The sequence below is a fragment of the Mustela erminea genome, chromosome 2 (genome assembly GCF_009829155.1).
Source record: "Mustela erminea isolate mMusErm1 chromosome 2, mMusErm1.Pri, whole genome shotgun sequence".
Classification (NCBI taxonomy): domain Eukaryota; kingdom Metazoa; phylum Chordata; class Mammalia; order Carnivora; family Mustelidae; genus Mustela; species Mustela erminea.
The window spans coordinates 17,278,362-17,294,855 of record NC_045615.1 but is presented as its reverse complement, the minus strand read 5'-3'; positions in this window follow the sequence as shown (position 1 = coordinate 17,294,855).

Here is a 16,494-nt window from a genome sequence, read left to right as displayed (position 1 = left end):
TCTATAAAATGGGACTCTCTCATAAAGATGTCCATGAGGTTAAATAAAACAGTTTCTGTAAAGTTGCTGGCACAGTGTTTGGCACATGGGAAGAGGTCAATAAGGACCAGTCCCTTCCTTTCTAGTTCTAAGATCAGCCCCCAACCTCCACTTCCAAAGTACTGCCAACTGTTGGCTTGGCCCACCACCTGGAGCAGTGGTTATCTGAGATCCAACATGAAGACCAGGCAGCACTTTCCTTCCACGGGCCCCCAAGCAAAGTGGTACCCCCGAGCCCCTGGTGGGGCCCCACACGTGGACTGCTCTCTGCATTTTAGCCCTCATCCCCCATCCTGCCTCAGGTCCTCTCTGCTCTTTTTGTTGTAAGAAGAGGCGCAGGCATGAGGTCCCTGGGTGGGGCGGGGGGAATCTGACAAAATAAACCCTTGTGGAAAAGTCTGCTGCGAAGATAGAGCCACCCAGCAAAAGTAAGCTGATATTCTCCTGCCTTGGGAATTTAATTGTGTTGGTAACGTATGTTTCTCTAATTCCCTAAATAATCCCACTGTTCTACTTCCCTCGGTGTCGGTTTTCCATCTATTAATAAGGCCTTCAACTCCGCATGGACAAAGTCATTAATTTTAAGAGAAAGCAAAAGGAGCATTGAAGTCACTTCTGGTCCCAGGGAGGGTGTTGGGATCAGGGCTGCCCCGTCTGAGGAGACAGCACAGGGAGCCTCCCGTGAGGTGTGATTTGGACTACATCTCTGGCCCCCAAACCTCTCCCCCACCAGCTGTCCTAGTGCCTGACATTTCACAATGAGATGACTGCTCTGTTCTGCTTATTAAATGTCTCTGCTCCTGGCAAATGATAGTAGAATTAAGTTGGCCTCAGGGGTGGGGGGTGGGGCCAGCCAGGCCAGCCTGGGGCCCTCGGGGAACATGTGGCAGCTGAGACAACTTTGGTTACCATTCCCTTCCTAGGCAGCTGGCCAGCGGGGAGCTTGGGCCTTGCTGGGGAGGAACTGGTCAGACACCCTACAGCCTGAACTCCCTGTGGAAGGTCATTGCTTCCAGGGACAGAGGCTAGGGGAGGAGACCTGAACTCCCTGAAGTTGTTTATGAGTGTCCTCAGCCAAGAAAGTCTAGTGTGAAAAACAAGAGAGTCCGCAAGGGAGCATTGAACCAGGGCAGAGGGGACACACTCAAGGGTTAGTCAGGATCCCAAAGTCTAGGTGAGCTGGGTTGGGCTGGGGGTGATGCTGAGCAAAGCGTAAACAAAGGAGGCCCAGTGGGTAAAAGCCTCTTCCTTTGGCTCAGGTCATGATCCCAGGGTCCTGGGATCGAGACCCCCATCCGGCTCTCTGCTCAGCAGGAAGCCTGCTTCCTCCTCTCTCTCGGCCTGCCTCTCTGCCTGCTTATGATCTCTCTCTCTCTCTCTGTGTCAAATAAACAAATAAAATCTTAAAAACAAACAAACAAACAAACAAACAAACAAAAAACAAAGGAGGATCTCCTGGCTGTGTCACTGGTCTTAAGGAATTTAATTTAGCACAGGATGGTCAATAGGGCCATAATAAGGTACCGCAAATTGAGTGGCTTAAAAAACAGATGTTTATTTTATTGTATTTTAACTCAATTTTATTATTTTATTTTATTTTAATGTTATTATTTTATTTTATTTTTATTTTTTTATTTTAGTTTAATTCTTAAATTTTATTTTATAATTATTTTTATTTTATTGTGTTTCATATTATAGTGATTCATCAGTTGCATGCAACACCCAGTGCTCCTTCCATTATATGCCCTCCTTAATGCCCATCACCCAGTTACCTCATCCCCCACCCACCTCCCCTCGAACAACTGTCACTTTGTTTCCTACAGTAGAGACTCACAGATTGCATGGAGCACTGGGTGCAAAAATAATGAATACTGTAACGCTGAAAAAATTAAAAATTAAAAATTAAATAAATAAATAAATAAACATTGAAAAGCAAACAAAAAAAGACTCTCTCATGGTTTCCCTCTCTCTCTCTGTTTTCATCTTATTTTATTTTTCCTTCCCCTCCCCTATGCTCCTCTGTATTGTTTCTTAAATTCCACATATAAATGACATCATGAAACAATAGACGTTCATTGTATCACAGTTGGGGAGGGTGGAAATCCTAGACCAAGGTGTCTGCGGGGTTGGTGCCTTCTGAGGGTCATCAGGAAGTCTGTTGCATGCCTCTCCCCTCGCTTCTGGTAGTTTCCCACAGTAGTGGATGCTTTTTGGTTTATAGCTGCATCTTTCCAGTCTCAGCCTCTGTGTCTCCCCATATGTCTGTGCTTTCTCTTCTTATTAGGACACCAGGCATACTGGATTAAGGGCCCACCCTGCTCCCGTATGACCTCTTCCTAACTAATTCTATCTGCAATGATCCTATTTCCAAATAAGGTCACTTCCTGAGGTATTGGGAGCTAGCACTTCAGCATATGAGTCTCGGGGGTACTCGATGCGACCCTGACACCCACCTTTACTCTTCCTCGTTCACTGGGGCTTCTAATTGAAGCAAGCACGTGCCCAGCTGTCAGAAGGAAATCTAGGTGAGGATGCAGGCTCTGTGAATTGGGGATGCCAGGAGCTGAGGGAATCGTACCGCGTATCTCAGGCCATTCACACTCGTCCTTTTTCAAAGAAGCTCGGAGAGATTTGCTTTGAATATTGGAGTTATTAGACCTCCTTACAATTAATATCGGCCTTGTATATGATTAATACTGTTACACTTTAGGGTCACCGGGCTGGCTCAGTTGGTAGAATATGGGACTCTTGATCTCCAGGTTGTGACTTTGAGTTTACTTAATAAAAAATACAAATAAAAATAAATTCTGTTGCACTTTAGCACTTCTCTGTGGGACTTGTTTCATCCCAGTGTCTCTTCAGATGTAAAATTTCCTGCTGCCTCGTGAGAAAAAGTCACTTCCTGTAATTCAGTGTCCCCTCATGCCCGAATCATAAAGGCTCTTAGTGACAGGTGACAGAAACCATTTCTGGATAATTTAGGAAGAAAAAACCTGAATGGAGGCATTTCTTCCCCTGCCTCTGAAACTGCACCTACACACTTGTTTTCCAGATTCTGAGGCGTCCCTAAGCCCAAAATGGGAAACACAAGGCTGCAGAGAGATATAACCAGATAGAGTTTCCGGGGACAGTGGAGGAAAAGCCTAGTGTCGGGAATGGAGAGGCCACGTAGGGTGCCTGGGCCCCGTGGAGGGCGGGGTTGGGGCCTTCGTGTTCTCAGAGGCTTGGGTTCCCTGACCCGTGGAGACCGCCGGTTCTCCAAAGCTCCAGTCTAGGTTTGACACTCTCTTGGCATCCCTGACAGAGCCTGGCCCCAGGCTGAGCACAGAGGAAAAGCCACGGGAACATTTTCGGATGCATCTGAGGTGGCTTCCCACGACTTCGCCATCCCCATTGTTTCCAGCCCCTCCCCAGGCCTGCCCCTCAGCACTGCCATTCGAAGGTTCCATTAGAGCCCGCCATACCTTAAGCCCTTGGGCTCACTTTCAGGAGGAAATTTCTGACAGATGAGTGCTTTCTTCCCCAGCCCCCTCTCCGATCATTCATTGTTCTTGTTGCAAACGAAGGAGAAAAGCAGGCAGGGCCTCGGCGAAGCTGCTGGGTCCCACTCTTGACACCTCCCTCGCAGAAAAGCATTTGACAACCGGTTCCCATGGCAACAGGCTTTCTTTGAAATAATTTCTTGTTCGGTGTGCCAGACCCCCGCCTTTCTCTTCTTGAGAGTAATGGCCAGCATGGAAAATGAGATCTGCTGAGACAAGAAGAGAGCGTCTGGACACATGGAGCCAGCAGGCTGGGCGGGAGGGGTACATCTCAACGTGTCTCTTGGTGGGGGGGTGGCATGCTGGTGGTCACCAAGGGGTTAAAAGATGAGGTCTGAATAAAGCTGACAGTGGCATCAACAGGCGCTATTTAGAGCAACAGAGTATCTGCAGAGCTCTCTAATTTTGGAAAAGGGCCATGTTCGCACATTCTGAGCCTCAAGCCTGCCCTGGGAGCGGCTGGTTTCCCCTTTTTTTTTTTTTTTGTTTCTTTGTCAGTCATGGCACGTGGGCAGTGCTTTCCCCTCAGAGCAGAGCTGCCCATGGCCCCTGGTCCTCACCCTTGTCCCCCCTTGTGCTAAGCAGTGAGAGACCCAGACTTGACTTCTGTTCCCGGTGGAGGTGCCCCACACCCCCAATCTTATGTCAGAGCCCCAACTTCCAGGACCTCAGAATGGGAGGGGCCTTCAAGGAAGTTACAATGAGGCTATTGGGGGAAGGGGGCTACCGATCCAATCTGAGTGGTGTCCTTATAAGAATGGGAAATTGGAACACACGGAAGAGACACCTGCGGTGTGCAAGCACAGAGCAAAGGCCTCATGAGGACCTGATGAGAAGACGGTTGTCAGCAAGCTGGAGAGCGAGGCCTCAGGAGAAACCCAGCCTGCAGCGTCTCGTTGTGGGCCTTCCAGCCTCCGGAGCTGGGAGAAATACACGTCTGTTTTTTGGGATGCCCAGTCTGTGGTACTTTGTTGTGGCTGCCTGAGCAAACTAATGACTTCCCTCGGGCTGCCGAAGCTCCACTTGTCAGACTCAGAAACGTCAATCTCAAATCATCCTGCTGTATAACCCCGTTCGGAGAGCGTGGGGTCCTCAGGGGGCACCGGCAGGCTGGCTGCCCTCATATGATATGCTTGTGTCTTGACATGTCTGAAGGTCTTTTCTCTCACTGGATACAGCAACCTGGGAAGTTGCTGATGGAGGCCTAGCCATCCACAGTTCCCAGCAAAAGGAGGCCAAGGTTGGTCTGAGTGATTCAGCTCAGGGAGGGTTGGTCCACACAAGTGGTTCTGTCCTTGTTTCTTCTACAGTCCCACCTTTACCATATATGTAATGTATGTGAGATCCCATAACGGGATTCCTCGAGGTCGGGATGCTCTTTTCTTTTGCTTGGTATCCCGGCCCCAGGGACTGTACTTAGCATGAAGACATGAAGTAAGTATTTCTGAATGCATTAATGAATCTTATTCTGGCCCAGAAAAAGAAAACTGGTGGCCTTCTGTTTCTAATGTTTTTGGGTTTTTTTGTTGTTGTTTTGTTTTAAGAGAAGACAAAGGCTTAGGGAACTGAAGTGGCTGAGAGACAGAACCAGCACTAAGGTCTCCTGGATCTCAGCTCAGGAATAGTTCTGCTCTCTCATTCCATAACTTAACACAGGGCTCACTGTGTATGAACCCGCTTCAGGAGAATAAGGATCATACTTGTATTTTCAGTCAGGCGCAATGTCTCAGGGACAGCAACCAAGTATGAATGCATGTGTTATGTCTCAGAGGACCTGCTTTGACTGTGTACTTACTAGGAGTCACCTGTTTCATCTTTCATTCCCTTCACTCAGACTCTTAATGGCTACCAATGTCCATGGTTCCAAGCAAAGACAGTGCATATAGTAAGCACTCAATAAAATTTAAAAAACTGAATAATGGATAAATGAAAGAAATAACTCTTAATTTTTTCCCCTGGCATTCCCAGTTCTCCAAGCTCTGGTCCCTAATTTCCAGTCTCCACAGATACAATCTTTTGCTCTAGGTGGCTTAGTTTCCTTTCTGGTCCCAGAAAAATGCATCCATTGTAATTTTGTTCTGCTTTTTCCCCCAGACTCAGATCACCCTTCTTTTCGTTACTTGTCCATCCTGAAGTTGCCTACATCTTCAAGCTTGACTGAAGCCTCCCCCTGCTCCCCCTTTTGGCTTGGTGCGCAAATAAAAGCAGGGGGATTGGGGGGCTGGAAGGCATGAGTGGCAGAAAAGGGACCTATAGAGCATTGTAAAATAGGGCTGTAAGTTAGGAAGAAAGCCTGGAGAGACAAAGACAGAGGTATTGCCTTTGCCTTTGCCACTCAGAGAAACCATGACCTTGGGCAAGTCACAAACTCTGCAGCTGAAATTTCTTCTTTTATATAGGCGGGATTTTAGACTGGACAATCTCTAAGACATTCTGGCCTTAATATTTTGACTGAGCATTAACCCAAATAGGTCCTCATCATAGAGCCTTCAACTCTCTCTTTCTTCCTCCCCAAGGCCTTGTGTGCAAAGAACCCCACTCCTCAGAGACCCTGACCCTCAATCACTCCTCTTCTCCAGCTTCAGCTTCCTCTTCAGTGGTACTTTCCTACCAGTATTTAATGCACTGGATGTTTTTTATAAATTTCAAACAAGGAGGTGGACTTACACTTTTGTCCATGATGTAACACCTAGTATGACACCAGACTTGCCTTCCTGCTGTAAACATCCATAAACAGGATAAATATTATGAAAAAAAAAATGTGTTCAGACATTAGACTGTAGGCAGTATAGAACTGTGATTCCTGATAGGAGAAAAATGAGATGAGCCCTAGGATTGCCCTGGCTTTCTTCCAAAAGACACTTTCTTGATGTTGTGCAAGGAAGAGGGACTCAAGCAGAGACAGTGGTCACATTGAGTTGAAGGAGAGCCAGCGTATTGGAATTTGTCAGGCAGAGTATTAGAGAGAAGCGAGCTGTGTAGAGAAAAGAGCTCCATATATAAGCATGGTGTCCCCTTGAGTCTTTGGCTAAATACTTAATTATGCCTCTATAAAAAACACTCCACATCACCAGGCAAAGAAAAGTGCAGTTTCTAAAACCAAACATTCCCAGAGCTCACAAAGGGCTTGGAGTTGTCTGAGTTATGCTAATTGAAAGAGTGAAGCCTCTGTGTACTGAAACCATTCACAAGACTCCAGAAGGCTGAATCCAGACGGCTGAATTAGCCCTACTTGGCTCCTTTTTTTTTTTTTTTAAGATTTTATTTATTTATTTGACAAAGATCACAAGTAGGCAGAGAGGCAGGCAGAGAGAGAGGAGGAAGCAGGCTCCCCGCCGAGCAGAGAGCCCAATGTGGGACTCGATCCCAGGACCCTGATATCATGATCCGAGCCGAAGGCAGCGGCTTAACCCACTGAGCCAACCAGGCACCCTCTTATGATGTTTTTAATAATGCTTTCTTTTCTTTAGTTTACTTTATTGTAAGAATATAGTGTATAACATATATATAAAATAAGTGTTAATCAACTGTTTATGTTATTGGTAAGACTTCCAGTCAACAATTGGCTATTAGTAGTTAAATTTGATGCTGTTGGCATTGTTGTATACAAACAAGGGCAAGATTCTTGTCAAGAGAATTAATATGCATATTGAGCATACTAAGTACTCAAAGAGCCAAGACAGCTTCCTAAAGTGTGTGAAGGAAAATTATCAGAAAAAGAAGGAAGCCAAAGAGAAAGATATTTAGGCTCAACTGAAGCACCAGCCAGCTCCACCCAGAGCAGCACACTTTATGAGAACTTGAGAGAGGAGCCTAAGCTGCTGGAACCCATTCCCCATGAATTCATAGCATGAAAAGTGCAAAAATAAACAAGCAAACAAACAAAAACCTCTCAAGACTGTAAAAAACAAAAAGGGTGTGTGTGTGTGTGTGTGTGTGTGTGTATGGATTTATTAGAAGAGGGTTTACATAATTATAGGAACTGGCTAAGACAGCCTGAAGTCCATACTGCAGACAGTCGGAAAGGAGAGATCACAGCAGACTGGAAGGGAGGAGAGAAAGAACAAAGAAGAGTAATTTCAGACCCAACTGTTGTTTGGAGTCTATGAGCTCTGGGAGGTGTGAGCCCTCTTTTAAAGGCTTCCAAATGATAATGTCAGGCCCACTTGTAATAATGTCCTTTTTATTAACTTAGAGACAACCAAATATGGACCTGAATTACATCTGTAAAATTCCTTCAAAACACCAACTAGATTTGTATTTGATTCAATAATTTGGAAAATGTATGTGTGGCTACAAAACCACTGTTGCTTTCCTTCTACCGCCAACTTCCATGAGATAATACGCCTTGTACCCTATCCTAACTGGGTACAATTTTCACCAGAAACACAACTCTGCAGGGTGTAGCTCAGCCGAGCCAACTCGACATATTACAAAGGCATCTCATTCAGCATCCATTAAGAAATACTGGACATTCAATGAAGCAGGAAAATGGGACCCATAACCAGGAAAAAAATATAAACTGACCTATACATGACAGAAATTATGGAAGTAATAGAAAAAGATTTTTAAAAATCTATAACAAATATACTTAAGTATTTATTAATTTATTTATTTTTAAAAATATTTTATTTATTTATTTATTTGACAGACAGAGATCACAAGTAGGCAGAGAGGCAGGCAGAGAGAGAGGAGGAAGCAGACTCCCGCTGAGCAGAAAGCCTAATGTAGGGCTTGCAGGACTCGATCCCAGGACTCCGGGATCATGACCTGAGCCGAAGACAGAGGCTTTAACCCACTGAGCCACCCAGGCGCCCCCATACTTAAGTATTTGAAGGAGGCTGACTCAGTTGGTAGATCATGTGATTCTTGATCTCAGGGTCATGAGTTCAAGCCCCACGTTGTGTGTAGAGATTACTTTAAAAAATAAATAAATAACTAAAACAACATTATTTAAAAAAATGAATTTAAAGGGAAAACTTTAGATAATGAGATAAATAGAAGTCATAAAAGGAAACAAATGGACATCTAGAGCTAAAAATAAAATATCTAACATGAAAAATTTACCAATTAGTTTTTACTTTTACCACCAAAGAAAAATATTAATAAACTTGTAGACATAATAATAGCAACTCTCAAAGTTAAACCACAAAGAGAAAAAAAAGGCTGAACAAAAAGAACAGATTCTCAATGACTGTGAGGACGATATAAAGTGGTCTAACATACGTGAAAGTGGAGTTCCAAAAGAGAGTGGAATTAGCAAATAGTTTGAAAAAAATAGTTAAAATTTTCCAAATATGATGAAAAATATGAACTGCACTATTCAAGAAGCTCAATGAACACTAAGAAGAATAAATACCACATCAAAGCACATTATAATCTTAGTTGATGAAAACCAGTAAGAAAGAGAAAATCTTAAAAAAACTGGAGGAAAAGAAAATGCATTATATACAGGAGAACAAAATGAGATCTACCATGGTATTTTTGTCAAGAGCAGTGTAAACCAGAAGATAAAGGGAAGATTTTTATCATGCTACAATAAAAAAAAAATTACAAACCTTGAATTCTATATCTAGTAAAAATATTCCTTAAAAGTATAGGCAAAATAAAGACATTTTCATATAAAAAAGCTAAGATAATTCACTATTGGTAAACTAGCACTAAAGAAACCGTTGTGTCCTCAGACTGAAAGAAAATGATATTAGATGGAAACTCAACTGAGCACAAAAAAACGAATAGTGTTAAAAATACTAAATCTAAAAGACATTTGTTCTAGTTTTAAACTCTGTTTAAAAGAAAATTGAACCCAGAAGACTTGTTTTCAACCAAGATGGATAAACAGGAATTGGATTTACACTTTTTTTTTTTGGTCTGAAACAACCAGAAAAAAAATATGAAAAAATAGTTTATAGGATATTGACTATCAGGTACCAAAGGCCAGTGATCCCTGAGAATGAGGAAGTGACCTCCATAATTGCTCCAGCTTGCTGCCTGAAGAGAATTTCAACTGTAGTGCAGAGAGAAGGAACCAGGTAGAACTTGGTGGGTTCCCTGAGTTAAATACATGGAGGTGAGAGCACAAAGACAATTCATATAAATCATAAGCCAGAGTATTGGAAATAAGATAGCTTTCACACAGTAAGAATTTCAGAGATTTGAAGAAATCCCCCTAAGGATCCAGCTAACTACTGATTAGCTTATGTGTGTGAAGAAACTAACTAATGCAAAGAAAAGAATCACTTCAAAGGACTGAAGAGAACAGTCCTCCTGGTACTCATATCAGGTCCAGGAATAGTACTTGTTCCCACAAGCCAGAGTAGAAAGTTTCTTAATTTATGGGGCATTAGGTAGAGTACTTCTAAAAGTTTTGCCTCAGTATTGGGTAAAATAGACTTTGATTAAATTCTATTCTTCTGTTATTATCTAACTGTTTAAAAATAAAAATCAAAAGGATAAAACTGTTACCAAGTAACTTGCCCATATCTCAGAACAAAGCTCAAGAACATTTATAAGATTAAAAATTATCCAGCAGGCAAAATTCACAAAATCTGGCAAAAATCACCATGCATAGCATACAAAGAACTAGAAGTGTATGACTCACAATGAGAAGAAAATAAATCGAAACTGACCCAAATGACTCATCACATAGAATTAGAAGAGATCATTAAAACAATTATTAGGATTGTATTCCATATGTTTAAGAAGCTAGAAGAAAATTTAAGCACAATAAGTGGAGATATGCAAGATATTAAAAAAAGAGCCAAAATAAATTTCTAGAGATGGAAAAGTAGAAATAAACTGAAATTAAAAATACCTGGAAAAGGTCAGTAAAAGATTAGCTACTGCAGAAGAAAAGATTAATGAACAGAAGACACAGCAATAGAAATAAACCAAAAGGAAACCAAAGAGCAAAAAACCAAAAAAAAAAAAAAAAAAAAAAAAAAAAAGGATAGAGCCACAGGGAGTTGGGAGAATTGGGGCACATTTTTTTTCTTTTTACATGCTTATCATCTGGGTATCTTCTTTAGTAATTGTCTATTAAGGTCTTTGGTCCATAAAGGTCTCTAATTTTCAGGGTTCATATGATTAGATAAGGCCCATAGATAATCTCTCTCTTAAGGTCAATTGTGTCATATAGCATAACATAATTGCAGGACTGAGATATCATTATATTCACAGGTTCCAGGTCATGGGAGTAAATGAAGACTACCCAAATAAGAATAAACAAATATACTTACTTGGCCCTTGCATTGTGGGCAGACACCATCATTTGTGTTTAGCAGACTCTCAAAGTCAGGCTGGGGAACCAGAAGACTTTATAGTGGAAAAGGAGAAGGCTTAGAGTACACTCTGATTGGAGACTTTTGGTATAGGAAACCTGGATTGAGCTGAATAGAAGCAAGACATCCTGTGTGGCTTCTTAGGGGAACATATTTGTCTTTCTCTTACTGTTTTTAAGTTTGAAGTGGGAACTAATTAGGGAAGCTGGCAGTTATTGACCAAGTGCTGACTACTTGGGGCTAGTTGCTGCAGAAGTTTTGGGTCATATTCTACATTTATACATGCTCTGGTAGTTGTATAATCAGATTTTCAAAGGATTAGGAAGAACATCTTTGGGAAGCCATTTTAGAAACTCTACCTACAACAAATATTTATGAAAAACCGCACTACCATAAAACTTAATGGTAAAAAATAATGGCTTTCCCTTAAATCAGGAACAAGACAATAATGTTCTCACCACTTTTATTCAATATGGTACTGGTAGGTTCTAGCCAGTGCCATAAGACAAGAAAAAGAAATAAAATTATACTCAGATTGGAAAGAAGTTAAGCAGTCTTCTTTAACAGAAATAAGTTAAACAGTTAAAAACTCCCATGAAATCTTTTAGAAAGTGACTATGGGGTGCCTGGGTGGTTTAGTTGGTTAAGCATCTGCCTTCAGCTTGGGTCACGGTCTGGGTCTTGGGATTGAGCCCCAAGGGAGCCTGCTTCTCCCTCTCCCTCATCACTTCCCCTCTGCTCATGCTCTCTCTCTCTCTCTCTCAAACAAACAAATAAGACCTTTTTTTTTAAAGTTACTAAAACTGAAAACTGAGTTTAACAAGGTTGCAGGACACAGATTAAGAGACAATATGACTTACAATAGCACTAAAAATGAAATACTTATAATTATATTTGACTAAATATGCATAAGACATCAATACTCAAAACTACAAACCTTTGTTATAAAAAAAAATGACCTAATAAATGAGATATACCTATTGGTAGATTGGAAGGTTAACTATTGTCATGATGCAATTATCCCCACATTGATCTATAGATTAAAGACAATCCAAACAAAATTCCAGAAGGCTTTTTTGCTAGAGATTGAAAAGTTGGTTCTAAAATTCACATGGAAATGCAAAGGATCTTGAATAGCTAAAACAACATCGAAAAAGAACAAAATTGGAAAACTTATACTACTTGACATCAAGACATTATATTGCTACAGTAAACATAACAGTGGGTATTGATGCCAAGATAGACAAACAGATCAATAGGATACAATAAAGTACAGAAACAAGCACCTCCATATATGGCCAACTGATTTTTGACAATGATTTAAAGGCAATTTAGTAGAAATGATAGTCTTTTCAACAAATGGTGCCTGAACAATTGGATATCCATATGCAAAAGAGATAAAAAAAGAAGCAAAAACTGGAAGAACTAAATGAGAGAAATAGAAAAATCTACAATTATAATTGGATATTGTAATACTCCTCTCAGTAATTCATAAAGCATTTAGACAGTTGAGTAAGAAAATTTAAAAAACTGCCAACCTTTTCAACCAACTCGATTTAATTAAAACTGTAAAAATTAATAAAAAGAAAACTCATTTAGGATGGCATCAGGAAGTTAACAGGGGGAGCTGTCATGTCCAGCCCTAGTTGCCTGTTGTAAATCCAAAAGGAAAAGACAGACCTTGCAAGTCAATAGTACTATTATCCTAGCAAGAGGAAGAAAGATTTCTTCCTACCCTGGTAACAGTCTAGCCAATGAGAGACAGTCACAGCTCAGCCAATGAAAAGTGATGATATTTTGAGCTCCCAGTTTATTCCAATGAACTTTTAGTTTATAACAGTCTCTCCCAACTGTCTTTTCTCTGTAAAAAAGCATTTCTTTCCTTTGTTCTCTGGGACTTGTCCATTGTTTAGCAGTAGCTTGCTTGTTCTGCATTGAAATTCTCAACTATTTTTGTTGGTAAAATAACTGGCAGTTTTATTTTGAAGGTTAACAAAACGTATAAGCTTCAATACTAGTGTCCACATTATTTCTATGGGCACACTGAACACTCACCACAATAGACTGCATGTTAGATAATACTGAGTCTCAATACCTTCAAAATCACAGAGTGTATTCCATTGCCACAAGAGAATTCGATGAGAAATCAGTAATGGGAAGATGATTGAAAACCCACAAATATTGGAAACTGGACAACATATTATTAAGTAGTTTATAAATCAAAGAAGAAATCACAAGAGAAAGTAGGAAATATTTTGAAATGACTACTAATAAAGATGTATAAAAAGTTGTGAAATGCAGGCAAAACAGTTTATTAAGGAAAATTTATAGCTTTCAATACTTATATTCCACCTTAAGAAGCTAGAAAAAAAGATATTAAGCACAAAGTAAGGTGATAGAAAATAATTAAGGTAAAAGCAGAAATCTATGAAATAGAAAATGAGCAAATAGAGCAATCAGTAAAACCAAAAGTTATGTTGTTAAAATAGTCAATAACACTGACAAACCTCTAGTTAGGGTGATCAAGGGAAAAAGAGTAGATGCAAAATACTAATATCAGGAATGAAAGTGGGGAGAGGGAGGAGGGAATACTAGGGCTCCTATAGTCTTGGAAAGGATACAAAGGGTATATTATGAACAATACATTTATTGTGACAATAAAATTTTTTGACAATAAATTTGATCACTTAGATGAAATGCATGAATTTCTTGAAATTGCCAGAACTGACTCAATAAAAAATAGAAAACTGGAATGGCTTGAATTTGTAATAAAACCTTTCCCTAGGAACCCTTGGCTGGTTCAGTTGGTATAGCATGTGACTCTTAATCTCAGGGTTTTAAGTTTGAGTCCCAGGTTGGCATGGAGCCTACTTAACAATAATAAAATAATTAAGACATTTCCCTAAATCAATCTCCAGGTCCTGGTGGCTTCACTGGTACATTTTAGCAAACTGAAGCAAAATTCAGGTTTGAGGTGCCTATAGAAGGCTTAAGCATATAACATTTTATAAGCTGTATAGATCTTGAGATTACAAAATACCTACTGGACAGGCTGTGGGATATGAAATTAGAATATCTAGTTTCTCATCTGCTTCTGTTACTTCATAGTTATACAACCTTGGAAATTATGTTAAATGTCTCAGAAAACATCTATTTCACAGGTTATTGGGGAGAACCAAAATATATGTGAGGGTAGTTTTATACTATAAAGTACTTACATATATGAAAATATTAATATTTTAAAAATAACAAGCTGTCTTTTCACAGGCTTTATGATAATTAATTTTTTAGCATAATTAATCTTTTATGATGAAGGTGGTTGTTTGGGGGGAATTTATGGTAATCTTGTCTGGGCTTGTCCAATACAGGGAAAAGAAATAGAATTTCTGCACAGTCAACTTTAGGTATTTGGTTGGCTTGGGTAATTAACACAAAATACACAGGAGGATACCTGGCCTAAACACCCTAGAAAATTATATGAAGCCAGAGGCGGGTTTTTTCCTTTCAAGTTTTCTAAGACAAGGGGCCATGTAATCATATATATGGCCAGGGTCACATTTCACTTTCAGAGTCCTTTTGTGATTCTGCTTCACATTGTGATTGGATATTTGTAGCCAAGGAATTCACTCTGTATCTGAAGTTTTTGGCATAAGGATGCATTCCAGTTCATCAACCTGGAAAGTCTTTTACCCGCCACCCACCCCGCCATTTCTTTTTTTTGTGGAGGCTTTATCACTTAGGCACAAGGATTAATCCTTGGCCATTGGTGATTGAGTCAACCTCCTGTACCCTCTCCCCTGACAGGAAATCAGAGGGCAGGACCAACCCTCTATCCATGGTTGGTTCAAAATCGCATCATTAACATAAACTCAGTGGTTGAAAGGAGCTTGTTGTGAATCGTAAGACACCCATTTCACCTCTGTGGCTCTGAAGTCACTTAAGGAACAGAGGACACTGAGACCAAATAGAACAAATGATGCTCCCATTGTTCTTATCACTTAGGAAATTCCAAGGGTTTGGGGAGCTGTAAGCAAGAAAACAGTGCCTGGAGGACCAAAATGTATATATATTATCAATCACAAAGGATTACTACCTTAGTTTTAGACCCATGAATCACCCTGCAATTTGAAACAGTAATTGGCAATTCTGGGTTGTTAGATATTTTGCCCAAGATGGCCCCACATCTAGCCCCAGACTTTTACAGTTGTCTTGGGCTCATGTAGAAGCTTTCTATTTAGAAACTTTAAAATGTCCACTAGCTACTATTTGGAATAGTGGGGTTTCCTAAGATCAACAAATGTCATCAGAGTCTTGCCATTCCTTGTATGGGATTTTACCGGAGAATGCAATGTGACTGTTAATTAACAGAACTCCATGTCCCTTAGGTCCCTTATTCCTCAACCTGGTTTCCTCTGTCTTTCTTATGTTCACCTACAATATAAAGTTTACTTTTGTAGAAGGAAATCCTGCCATGTGTGAGCCAGGAGGACATTATGCTAAATGAAATAAGCCAGACATAGAAAGACAAATAGTGCATTATCTCATTTACATGAGGAATCGAAAAAAGTAGAACTCATAGAGGCAGAGAGTAGAATGGCTGTTACTAGGTAGGGCCTGGAAGGTGAGAGAAACGGGAAAAATGCTGGTCAAAGGGTATAAACTTTCACTTATACAGGATGCATAAGTTCTGGAGATCTAGTGTACAACACGGTGACTACAATTAATAATACCATGCTGTGTACCTAAAATTTGCAGAGAGTAGATTTTCAGTGTTCTCACCATACGCATGCGTGCATGTACACACATGGTAACTATGTAAGGTGATGAATGTGTTAATTAGTTTGTGGGGATCATTTAACAATTCATAAGGACATCAAAACATCACATTGTACTCCTTAAATACACACAATTTTTACTTGTCAATTATACCTTAAATAAAGCAAGAAAAAAAGAAAGTTTACTTTTGTGACAATTGCTTGTTATTTCAAGAAAGCTGTGTTAGGAGCTGAATTAATCAGGAAAGCTGTTGTACCAAGAAGACAGGGAAGGCCTTCAGCAGAACTGCCTTTAGGCTGTGCAGAGCAGGGATAGGTCTGGGACAGGATGGGTTGGAGGTGAGCCTTCCCTGCCTTCTCTGGGAACTTTCTGCCTCAGCTCCTAGCCTCAGCACCACCCACAGTGTGGGTATCACCTCCCTTAGCTTAACCTTTCCCTGCAAGGGTGGGTGGGGGAGGGGTAGATTGGAAAAAGCCTCAGCTGCTGCTTTAAGCACCCCACACAATTAATGGGCAGCTCCAGCTGGTGTCCTGAAAGAAAGATAGAAATCCTACACCATTTTTTCTTATGATCGAATTGATTTTGGCATCCACTTCTAGAGTTACTCTAGTTTTTAAGAAAATGTTCATCTGGGATACCAAGGGCCACTTGGGTACAGCAGAAGGCTGTGTAATGCAGGTCAGGACCAAGGACAAATCCAGAGCCTGCTACCATGGGGAGGCTGTTTCTAGGAAGCCCATCTCTGGACACCATCTTGCACGCCAAGAGACTTTCAAATGAGTAGAAGTCTTCCCTGAGTTAACTTGAGGAGCTCCTGGCCCACCCTGAAAGAAAGGAGTTCGGAGAGATGTGTGCTC